The sequence below is a fragment of the Centruroides sculpturatus genome, unplaced genomic scaffold, assembly GCF_000671375.1.
Source record: "Centruroides sculpturatus isolate CEXI.00-Female unplaced genomic scaffold, Cexi_2.0 scaffold762, whole genome shotgun sequence".
In the NCBI taxonomy this organism is placed as follows: domain Eukaryota; kingdom Metazoa; phylum Arthropoda; class Arachnida; order Scorpiones; family Buthidae; genus Centruroides; species Centruroides sculpturatus.
In genome coordinates, this window is record NW_019384911.1 from 220,790 (window position 1) to 232,422 (window position 11,633).

Here is an 11,633-nt window from a genome sequence, read left to right on the forward strand (position 1 = left end):
CAATGCAATAATTTATCATATTTACAGTTGAAGAAATCATAAGAACGAAATAAATAGTGCTATTCTGTTAGTAAATCTTCTAGTCGGCAATGTTAATATTAATGATATAAAATCATTGGCTCCAACTTATATGAGCTTGTGGTCAGTGAGAGATTTAGAAATGTGGCACCCCTAGACCCACAATATGCAGGCAAACCAAACTAAATAGTCTTTAGCATCGAAAGATTCTATTTTATAATTTTAATTCTGCAGTAACTGTGTCTATATTTTTACAGATTTTAAAATATCGAAAGGGGACAAAGAGCAGTGCTATTGAAAACACGTCATTAGTACTACCACTCTGTTCACACAAAATATAACAACTTTGTCTCGTATCACGTAACTATTTTGAATGTGCACAAGACATGAAAGAAGTCTGTGATGAATTTATAGGAAGAAGCGCAGGTAGGCGAAATACATTTGCGATATGACACGTTCTTTAATGATGAGTAATCATCCTTTAGTGCACTAGTAGTAGTTTTATAGTTTTTATACCTAGTTTTAGTAAAATAAAGATGCACAAATTACATGTACTGTACATTTTAATTTGTGAAACATTTCTATTGAGTACTATACTGTTTTAATAGGGATTTAAAACTGTACGTCACTAAAACATCCTAATATTTTGGTGTTAGACAATTATATTTCGTAACTTAATCCAAATGCTTCTATAAGCGAATGTATAATATTAACACAGGACAGAATCTAATTTATTTTTCTTTCGAATATTTACAGGCAATTTAGTCCCACTAACTAAAGCAACTTTTTAAATTGCATAAGCTTGAGCTTATGCAATTTAAAAAGTTGGAATCAATGTTTAAAATTGTTAATTACTTAATTCCAATTTTTAAATTGAATTTAGAGACCGGGAAATACACAAATGTTACTTTTTTTTTTTAATTCTCTTCGATAGAACCAAGATAACTAAAATGTATGTTCGAATTTTACCAGTGAGACTAAATAACAGAATTAAGTAAGGTTAACAATTAAACATATTCAAATAGAAAATTAATTCCTGTAATCATTACTTATATCGTTTGAAATTTTAAAATATGAATACTGTAAATAAATTAATTTGATATAAACTCATTGAAACTTCTTTTTATATTTTAAAATTTGATAAATCGGCCAGTTTTTGAAGCTTTTTGAAATTTAGAGGACGGTGGAAACGATTAATCGGTTCAAAATAATCTCCCATTGTTTTCTTAATAATTTTACCTATTTCATTGTGACTTACTAATGCTTGTATTCGCAACCAAGGATCAAGTTTACCAATAAGTGTTCACGTACTAAAAGTAAATAGATAATTGTTTGAAGTGAATTAACTTCTACCTCTAACTTTTGATCCTTAGTTGAGAATATGGCAGTATAAGGTTTAACCAATACATTTAATTATCTTGAAATTGCGTTTACTGTCGAAAATCGTATATAATTTAAAAAATAATAAAAAATGGTTTAGATTAGTTTCTATTTTTTCCGCTTATTTAATTTCTTATATATTTTTCAGTTAAAATCAAATAATAAATTAATTTGGAATACTTTATTGATATATTCGAATAATAATTATATATAAAAATTCCTAAAGATGTGACCATGACCTCTAGATTTGCCCTCTCAAATCTGCAGTAATTCTGTCATACAAGATTCCGATATATCCACAAAAAAATCTGGATATATTTAATGTTATAAGAGTTATTATTTGTACAATTAATGTAGCTCTTATTTTTAATGAAATAATTTTTTACATAAAAAGATATTGATTTTAACAGATATAGGCTAACTAATTAGCCTAACTAATTATTAGCCTAACTAATTATTAGCCTAACTAATTAACAGATATAGGCTAACTAATTAGCCTATATCTGTTAATTAGTTTATTAAACAATATTTATTTAAATCTCCCTTTTGTTCTGAAATCATAGACTGAACTTTAACAAATGATAAGATGTGAAATAACAAAATAATTTTCAATGTAAACTTTTATAAAATTATTCATAATAAGAAGCATAAATTATTTAAAATTTTATTTAACATATGTTTTTAAAAGAGGGCATATAAACAGCATTTTTAAAGAAATTATTATAAATATAATTATTACCGTAATTATAATTAGTTAATATTTTAATTTGATTTATACAAAGTCAAGATTTAAATTACGAAATTCCTTAATAATAAATTAAGAATTGTAATTATAATAGTTAATTTATGTTTCTTATTATAAATACTAAGAATAATTTTACATGATTTCACATTAATTTATCATTTTATTTAAATAAAATTTGAGTTTTTTTTCTAAGGATATTCACTATTAGAAGTTAGAAAACTTGTTAGCGCTATTAGAAATTAGCTTATTCAGAAGTTAAATATGATTTATGATGTTTAACCACAAATCATTAGTCACGTGAAATTTCAGAACTTAATATATTTAAAACGAGATTAATTATTATAATACTCTTGATTGTCTTTTCTTACTTTATTTAATATATTTACACATTACAAAATTTGGAAGTGTATCAATTTTTGTGTCTATATTAAAAAAAGGTCTTAGATAAGACAGTAGTAAATATAATATTGAAGATAACAAAAAAAGAAAAAAATTATAGTCTGCTAAAAGAAAATATTTGCGAAATGTTTGCTTATCTCGGAGATGTTTCGGAATTTTCTATAAAATTTTACTTTTTTTCTTCTACTTGTTTTCTTTTTAAAATATTTCTACCCATTTATTTTACGGTTTTTAAATTCTGAACGGTTTTATGCATAATTTCAATCAAATTTGAATGGTTTTTGAGGTCTTAACAAACAAGAACTTTATATAAAATCACATGCCATTATTTAAAAAAATTAAAAACTTAGTACTGAGTTTCAATGAAATTTCTTATTGTAATAATTTACTATAACTTTTTAAATTTTTTTAAAGTATTTTCAATTAATTAATAATATAGAAAAATCTAAAAATCAAGCAAAGAATACCGAACATTTTTTTAAAATTTTGCTTAAAATAAAAATTCGAATGCAATAATTATTTATTTAAAGTAAAAAGTTTTGGATTGATTTTTTTTACTTTAATTGTAAAAATAAACTTTACCATATTTCATAATTTTCTATTAAATATTATATAAAATTAAACTAATAAAATCAAATTTAATAAACCATACTTATTTTTAATAACTTTATTTTAAATACTTGTTATAACAGTTTAATATTAAATTAAATTTAGACAAGGATCACTACTCAAGTTTATATATGTATATTTACCGTAAATTATTTACAGAAAGAATCAGTCTGTTATCTGTTTACGAGGTTCTGCAGATAGACTCTTTGAAAACGTTCGATCGAATTATTAATTTTATATTTGAATAAGTTTAAATTTACTATGATTGAATGAATTAAATAAGAAAAGAACAATGCACAGGTGCAACTTTTGTGAACTAAATAATCATATAATTCCCAATTTTTTAGAGTTTACTTAATGGAACAGTTTGTGGGGACGAGAATTCTACTGATCGAACTTCGTTTTCGTAGTGCAGTAACGAAACAATAAATCTTATTAATGTTATTTCAATGCCTAAAGCAAAATCAAAGGTTATACTACATCAAAGATAAATCTAAAATATTTTTAAAAATTAGAGTAAGGTTGAGAAAAATTAATGATAAAAACAAAATTAATACTTTGTTTCTTTGGATTAATCATTGTTTAATTGATCTACGAAACTCTCAGATAGTGTTTGTGTATTATAAACGTTTACAAAAATTACACTAAAAATATCTTTAGCAACAACATTTTCTTATTGTGGGTGATAAATCAAATATTTTACAGAATCTTAAACTGAAAAATAATTTATATGTTTATTCATAGAGAAAAATGTAAAATATTGTATTCCTAATAATAATGAAATATGTAAAAAAATCTTTTCCAATCTAATTCTGTTTATTAACATAACTTTAGAATTTTTTTTATTTGGGATTTATTTCTGTATTTTGTTACTTTTTCATATTTAAAAAACTAATGAAATAAAATTTCTAATGTAAATCAAAAAATAATTATAATTTCAATTATGATCAGAATTTCAAATTTCACGATCATCGTAAGCTCCTTATTGTAATGATAAAATATTTTGCCGCATATTAGGTCTAATTAAAAATATATGATAATCAAATTGTTATTTAATTTAATTCTGATTTAAAAACGTCGAAGGAAGGTTAACAATATAAGATATAATCGTTAAAATTCATAAGAATATGTAGATAATTGGACTAATGAATACTTTACTCTAAGTGGTTAAGGCGTTTAGCTTACCACTCTAACGGGACCTGGAATCGAATCTGAGAGAGTAACTTCCCAGAAATTTTTCATGGATGGTCAGTTCTGATTATATCAGGCCTTTTTTCTATACTCATCATGACCCAGCCACCACTATTGTGGGTCTGGCCGGGCCATGACGAGTATAGAAAAAAGGCCCTCTTGGTGTCCACAGGGAGGAAACAGCCAAAAATAAATGAAGAAAAAATATTTTACTATTTATATTTTTTAAGATTTATCGTATATTTACTAAGCTATTACCGAGCAAAACATATTATAATTATTCCTTAACGAGCTAACATTTTAATATTTTATATAAAGCTTCATTTGTAATATTTTTATCTAAATATTTATTGATTAATGAAAAATATGATTATTATCCTATATCTTAATTTCAAATTGATTTTAAAAGTTTATTTGCTATTTGAATATTTGAATAATTACAAGTTTTTAAATCTTTTATTATTATTATTTTACAAATAGTCTAAGAAAATAATAAGGGCTTTTTGTAGATACTTTTTGAATCTACTTTTCAAAAATACTATAAGTCGAATCTATAATTTTTAGCACTTAATTTAAGTACGGTTAAATATTTTACTATATTTGACCTTATTAGTTTAGAAATAATTGAAGAAAACGTGAGTTTATATAATTAGAATATTGATTTCATAAATTATAACTTGATTTTTGAAATTTAAACTCTTGTTTACATTGTTTAAATACTATTTAAACTGCGGTTAAAATTTATGAGTTTTGAATCTATCTTACATGATATTAGATAAGTTACACAAAATAAATTATAGTCTATATCTTAATCCAATAAATAAATAACTCTTCAACTACTATAGCACAATGGTCATTATCATAATCACTCCGATTCGTTGAATATAAATAAATATGTCGTGTTATTTTCCGCAAAACTGAGCACTATTACTATCCTATTCTATACTATGACAATAAAATAAACATTTACACTGTTAAAAAAATCTGTTTATTGAATAACAATATTATCATTATAGACTATTCCATAATTCACAGAATTTATAAAGTAGGGGCCGTTCATTAATTACGTGTACAGTTTAATAGTCGCAAAAGCACTGTACATCATTGCACTGTACAAGATGGAGAGGAAGGGGATCGAGGCATTGTCTACGCGGACTTGTTTTAGAGGTATTAGTGTATACGAATTTTTTTATATATGTACCAGTACTTGCTAGTGATGTAAATAAACTATGTTAGAAAATATTTGCAAAACTTTTTAAAGTCATTTCGTCAATATTAAGGAAGTTCATGAAAGCTCTTTTGCGTAATTAAAGAGTAAAAAATTTGCTAAAGTACTGTACTGTACATCATCTTAGAGAAGGAGAAAGGTCAACAGTGGCTCAAAAACAAGCAATTAATGGATGACCCCGTACAAAAATTAAATTTTAAATAATTTTTTAAAAATTAAGAATCAATAGTATTAACAGGTTTACTTTAATCAAACTTATATAATGATAAAACTACACGGTATATTTTTTTTCAATTATGATAATATGTCAATATTAATCATTATTTATTAAAATATATTAAAATTTTGATTAAAGTGAAATATTTTCATTTTATATGAACTTCTGTTTTGTATAGTTCTGTTTTACAAGATATATGTATACTGTTTGCAAATAATTTTCTATAATTATAATAATAAGCGAGATTAGTGATGCATAAATTGCGTATCATAATATGTTTATTTTGATTTCAGTTTAAGAAAATTACAATAGACTGACATCATCTGTAGTCATTTCTGAAAAAAAACGTATTTCGATTAGAATGTAATCAATATATCAAATATTCATGATGTATTTTGTAATTTTTTCTCTTTAAAATGAAATTATTTAAAGAAGAGAAATTTTTACGTACAGAATATTAGTCGAAGATCTATAAGTAAAGAAATGCCAGCAGAGTAAGTGATCTTTCCAATGGATCACAAATATACTTCAATTTGAAGATTTCATTGAGAATATTAAGTATGATATTATGAATTAAAAAGTAATTACTATTAGAAATTCTTAAGCATTATCATTATAGCTATAATGCTATATATTTACAATAATAAATAAGCAGATAAAACGATAAAATCACTTAAAACTCCTCCACATATATCTCAGTTAAAAATATTAAAATGTTTAACTTGTAAAGTATTTCTTTACAAATTACAAGTTAAAAATTTTAATATTGTTAATTTATATAAATGACTTTTAGGTGATTTTTTTTTCGTTTTATTTATCTTTAAAAAATTTACGAATTTATTTTTTAATTAAAATCTTTATGGATTATTTAAGACTTTCTTAAATCATTTATCTTCTTTCTTATTATTGTATCAATATATTTGTCTTTTTATATGTAATTGACTGACAAACATAAGTCTGTTTATTCAATTTATCTCCAGTTTAGATTTATTAAAAATTGTACACAAACTTAAATCATAATTTTTTTGTTTAATTTATCTACGAGGATTTTTGAATTATTTAAATATTTTAAATTGATATTTATACATTTTATTCCGTTTAACCTTATATATAGGGGAGACCGGGGCAACTTCGGCATGCGGGGCAAGTTTGTCAAGCGCTTTTTTTAAAAAACAAATTAAAAGGAGACTTTGGTTATAGGTTAGGCAGTTGAGTTTTATTGGTGGCTTGTTGAGGGTAGTGTTTTTATTGTTCTCCAACAAGCGTAGTTGAATTATAAAGCAAATTTTCATTTTCGTTCAATTCCATATAATATTTTGCTTCCATTTATATTCAATTGGCAGGTTTTGTTATAATTCCATGATAACGAAAGTTACTTTTCCTGTTAGAAGGATGTAACTTCAACTTATTCACGTGGCCAGATCGTAGCTTGGCATTCTGTTCTCAGGGTTGTACTTAATGTTTCGAAATCATGACTAGCGGGGCAAGATCGGCAACATAAAGCCACATTAGAAGCAAAGGATAAAAATCAAACAGATGATAAATGAAAACATGTTTGCATTTGTTATTCATGTATATATGTCTTTGAACTTGCATTTCGTTGTAATAATATTAAATGGGTGTTGGATTTGTATTTCTTTGTTTTAATAGTGAATTCCAACTTATACATTGTTAATAACATAATTTTATATACGTGCCTATCTTGCCCCATTACTGTTGCCCCTATACCAGGGGCAACTTTAATAAAAATAATTAAAATAATTACAACTTTACAAAAAGAGAGAAGTTGCCGATCTTGCCCCTATACCCGGGGCAACTTCGTCAATTTCTCTCTTCTTGTAAAGTTGTAATTATTTTAATTATTTTTATTTCCAAACTGATTTTAACCAGTTCTATAGTAAGGTAACATTCCAATAGACAATATGCAAAGCTTTTTTTTCAGTTTACAGCAGTATTTATTACACAAAATTTAAGTAAAGCTTAACATGCCGATCTTGCCCCGGTCTCCCCTATATATATATTAATTATTATAATTTTAATATACGAATAATTAAATGAACAACAATACTGTACTAGAATTACTGTGATAGATAGAAACTTAGGATATTATCTGGGATGTTTATTTATGTTTAAAATTGAAAGAGTAATTAATACAATTTTGTGAAATAAATCGTATTTACAATTAATTTAATAGCTTGATTAATGGAAAGAATTAAACCAGTATAATTTCCACGGTTTAGTACAGTTTAGTGGTTAGTCTACTATAAAAACTCAAGCTTCAAGCTTTTCGTTCAATAAAACTGTAAAAAATATATTTTTATAAATAAAATAAAAATTTAATTTTTCTAGAAAGCATAGATTTTAATTTTTATTTGCGAATGATAAATTAGATTTATTGGTATTCTATAAAAGGAATATTGTATAAATATATTTTTATATCTGTTAATTTTTATATTGTATTTGATACAATTTTAATAATTATTATTAAGTTTTAATAACTTTTTTAAACATAAGTTTTGAATAGAAACGAAATTTTTCAGCGCAATTTAGAGGAGAATTTTTATTTTGTTTGCACAGTCTGTTAATTTTTTTGCATGCGAATTTATTGAGGCTAAAATTTTAAATTTTTAGTCTTTTTTGCAATTATAAAGCTTAAACAATTATAGTTTCGTTTTCCTACATCATTTTGTAAATGGAAATAAAATTCATGCATCACGAATTCTACATTTCAAAGTGTTAACTGTTGGTATAAATCCGAAGAAATGTGAATAAATTATATCTCAAATCTGCACTTGTTTTTAGTTTAATAAGTTTGAAATTTAATTTAAAGTTATGTAATAAAATATCATTTGATATAAAGAAAGAAAAATATATATAATAATAATAACCTTGGGATTGGTTTTAAATATTTCGTTAATAACTGAAACAAGAATGTATAAAAAGTAAATTAATAAACTATTATTCAAATGGTATCGTTTGTGAAAATTCAGCTGAAAAACAATCTTTAGTAAATAATATCTTAGAAAAATCGTTGGCGGAGAGAGACCAAACTCGATACTACACATTACAGTTGCTGCCGACTGCACTACATATTATCCATGTAATAAATGTGGCACCAAATGACAAAAGTTTTTCGTCAATAATAATATATGACGATAAATAAAAAAAATAAAGAATAGCTTTAGATATAAAAATTCTCAAGTAAAAATGCATAAATATAGGCCTATGTATATATATTTGGTTAATATTTACAGAAAGCGTAATTAATTTTATTTAAAATAGCATTAATTGCATCATTTATATATAATTTGAAAATTCTTGAAGAATTTTTTGATGAGGAAAGATTTCACATTAATGATAAAAAAAAGTATAGAAAAATTTTTGAACTGTAAATCTTCATCGCTTTAAATTTTAATTAAATATTAAATGGTCACAAAATATTTTAAAAATACATTTATAGACAAACACATGAATATTAATTTTATTATGAAAGCCATACATAAAAAACACTAAAAATATAATTGATTACGATTACTTTAGTGCATTAGAAGGAAAGAAGACAAATAAATAAATTTTATTTTTGACAAGTAAATTAAATAATTTATTTATATTTAATCTCATCTTATTATATTTTTCTGATTTGAAGTAAAATAATTTAATAATAGAAAAATGCAACAGACATCATGATTTTTAATACATTTTTAATACAGAAATAAAATAGTTATTTACTTGTTAAAGAATGTATTAAAAGTTATAATATTAAAAGTTAAAAAAGTGTTAATATTTATTTACTTAATTTAAAGTATCATTTAAATACGACTTATATCAAACGCGACCAAAAGCAACATTAATAAAATAGCGTAACGTTTGCTAAATTAGATATTCATAGATATGAAATAATGTAAACAGTTATCTATTTAAATTGAAATACCTTCTGTAAATAGCAACTAACGTCGAGAGAAAATTTAATTTAAACGACAGAACATAAAAATAAACTAAGAATACTTTAAATTTTGAATTGCTGTTTGGCTTGCTAGTACGGTACATCATTTGACCATTTCTTTTCTCCCCATTGGACAGCGAATTCTTAGTCATCCATAGACCGATTCAACTCAATAAACACACTGATTCATTGTGGTGAGGGATAAAAGCGGTCCAGCATTGTGCTGACCACTTCGTCGTTCCTTTTCATCTTTTAAGCGAAAGAGAAGCGATCCCATCGATTTACAATATCCATCTCACTTCATTATTTACTTGCATGTGTACTAAAAAGAAATTATATTCGATCAAGATTTAATTGAGTGTAAATTGATCATTAGAATAATATAAAATATATTAACCTGGAAACTTTATTTGACTTCCTATTATACTAATTATTACTCATTTCGTTTTGATTCTCACGAAATAAAATATAATAGACCCGCCACTTAACGGATCTCGATTTAACGAATAGAAAAAAATTCTACCCCGAAGGAAAAATTTATTGCGGATAGAACACGCTAAAAAATAGATAAACGAATCAATCAGTACAGAATAAATTGCTTAATTTACGGTACATTATAATTGATACTTATACATTATTAAAAAAATTTAATACATCCTGTACGTTGCAGTTCGTCATTAATATGCGTTTTCTTAAAACGGATTTTCGGTAATAACGGAACCACTTCTCGCCAATTAGTCCGTTAAAATCGAAGGCTTATTTTCATATAAAAGATGTTAAAATTAGTCAATTTACAAACAAAAACTTTGTATGAAAACTTGTAAATTATCGGTTTAATTATAAAAATTGTTTACGATTCGGAAAAAATATATTTACGGCATTTGTATAATATATTGTTATTTTATTTACTTTTTTATTAATTTTATATATTCAAATAAAAAATTAGTTCATTAGTAGTTAGTTAAATACATTACTTATATACTATGAAAAATATAAGAACATTATATTTGCATTGTAAATTAAACAGTCAAGTAGTAACTAATTAATTATTTATAACGTGTTTTACAATATAAGTAAAATAAATTCTTATTTATCTCGTTGAAAATGGATTCTCTAAAATCGATGTAGCCTACTTTATATCATTTTTGATAAAATCAAATAACCCAAAAAATATTTTAACTCAGATTAATCTGAAAGATGAAACTTTTTATTTATTTATTGAAAATAATAACATATCAAGAATAATTAAATAAAAGAATATTTGGTAAATCTAGTTTTTACACGAAAGTAAAATAATATAATATGTCTTACCCTCAGACACACATAATTTATGTAATACAGGGTGAGGCATAAGTAACACACTTTTTCGAGATGTATAGGGCTAGTACTTCCGATGTTAATTGCTTTTTCATTTTTTTTCAGGTTAGGTGAGAAAAAGCCATGTTTATTCACTGTTTACAGCCCTAAAATAAAATAAAATAAAATAAAAAAGATTAAAAACCAATTAACATTAAATGCGCAATACATTTGGAAAGTGTTATTTATGCCTCACCCTGTAGAAACTTGAGTTGCAACTTTATTTCTTTAAAAAATGAAAAAAGGGGATATTTCCATTTAGAAGAAACTATTAATTATGAACTAGAAGTATATTTATAACGTGTTTCAGAGAAGCTACTTGATAGTCTACTCGAGTCCATTAATTTTCAAAGAGTAGTCGTCTATTGTGTAATTACATTTGAGTACTATGTTATCTCGTTTTCCGATAACACTAATAGAAATGATTGCATTTAAGTTAAAAGATTAATGACTAAACTTATTTAATTTTAAAATATGTTTTAAACAATATTATTATATTTCCATTTTTGTAAGCATAAACTGATGATTTGTTTTTAATTTACAGGGC

General features: G+C 24.4%; 1 long non-coding RNA gene across 1 annotated transcript; it reads right to left on the reverse strand.

Moving 5' to 3' along the window:
• Positions 1 to 9,792: 9,792 nt before the first annotated feature.
• Positions 9,793 to 11,422, reverse strand: LOC111631649. The gene is made up of 3 exons (XR_002757737.1): positions 11,283 to 11,422; positions 11,042 to 11,193; positions 9,793 to 10,052 (listed from the first exon to the last, which is right to left on the reverse strand). It is a non-coding gene; the product is annotated as an uncharacterized LOC111631649 (long non-coding RNA).
• Between the last annotated feature and the right edge of the window lie 211 nt (positions 11,423 to 11,633).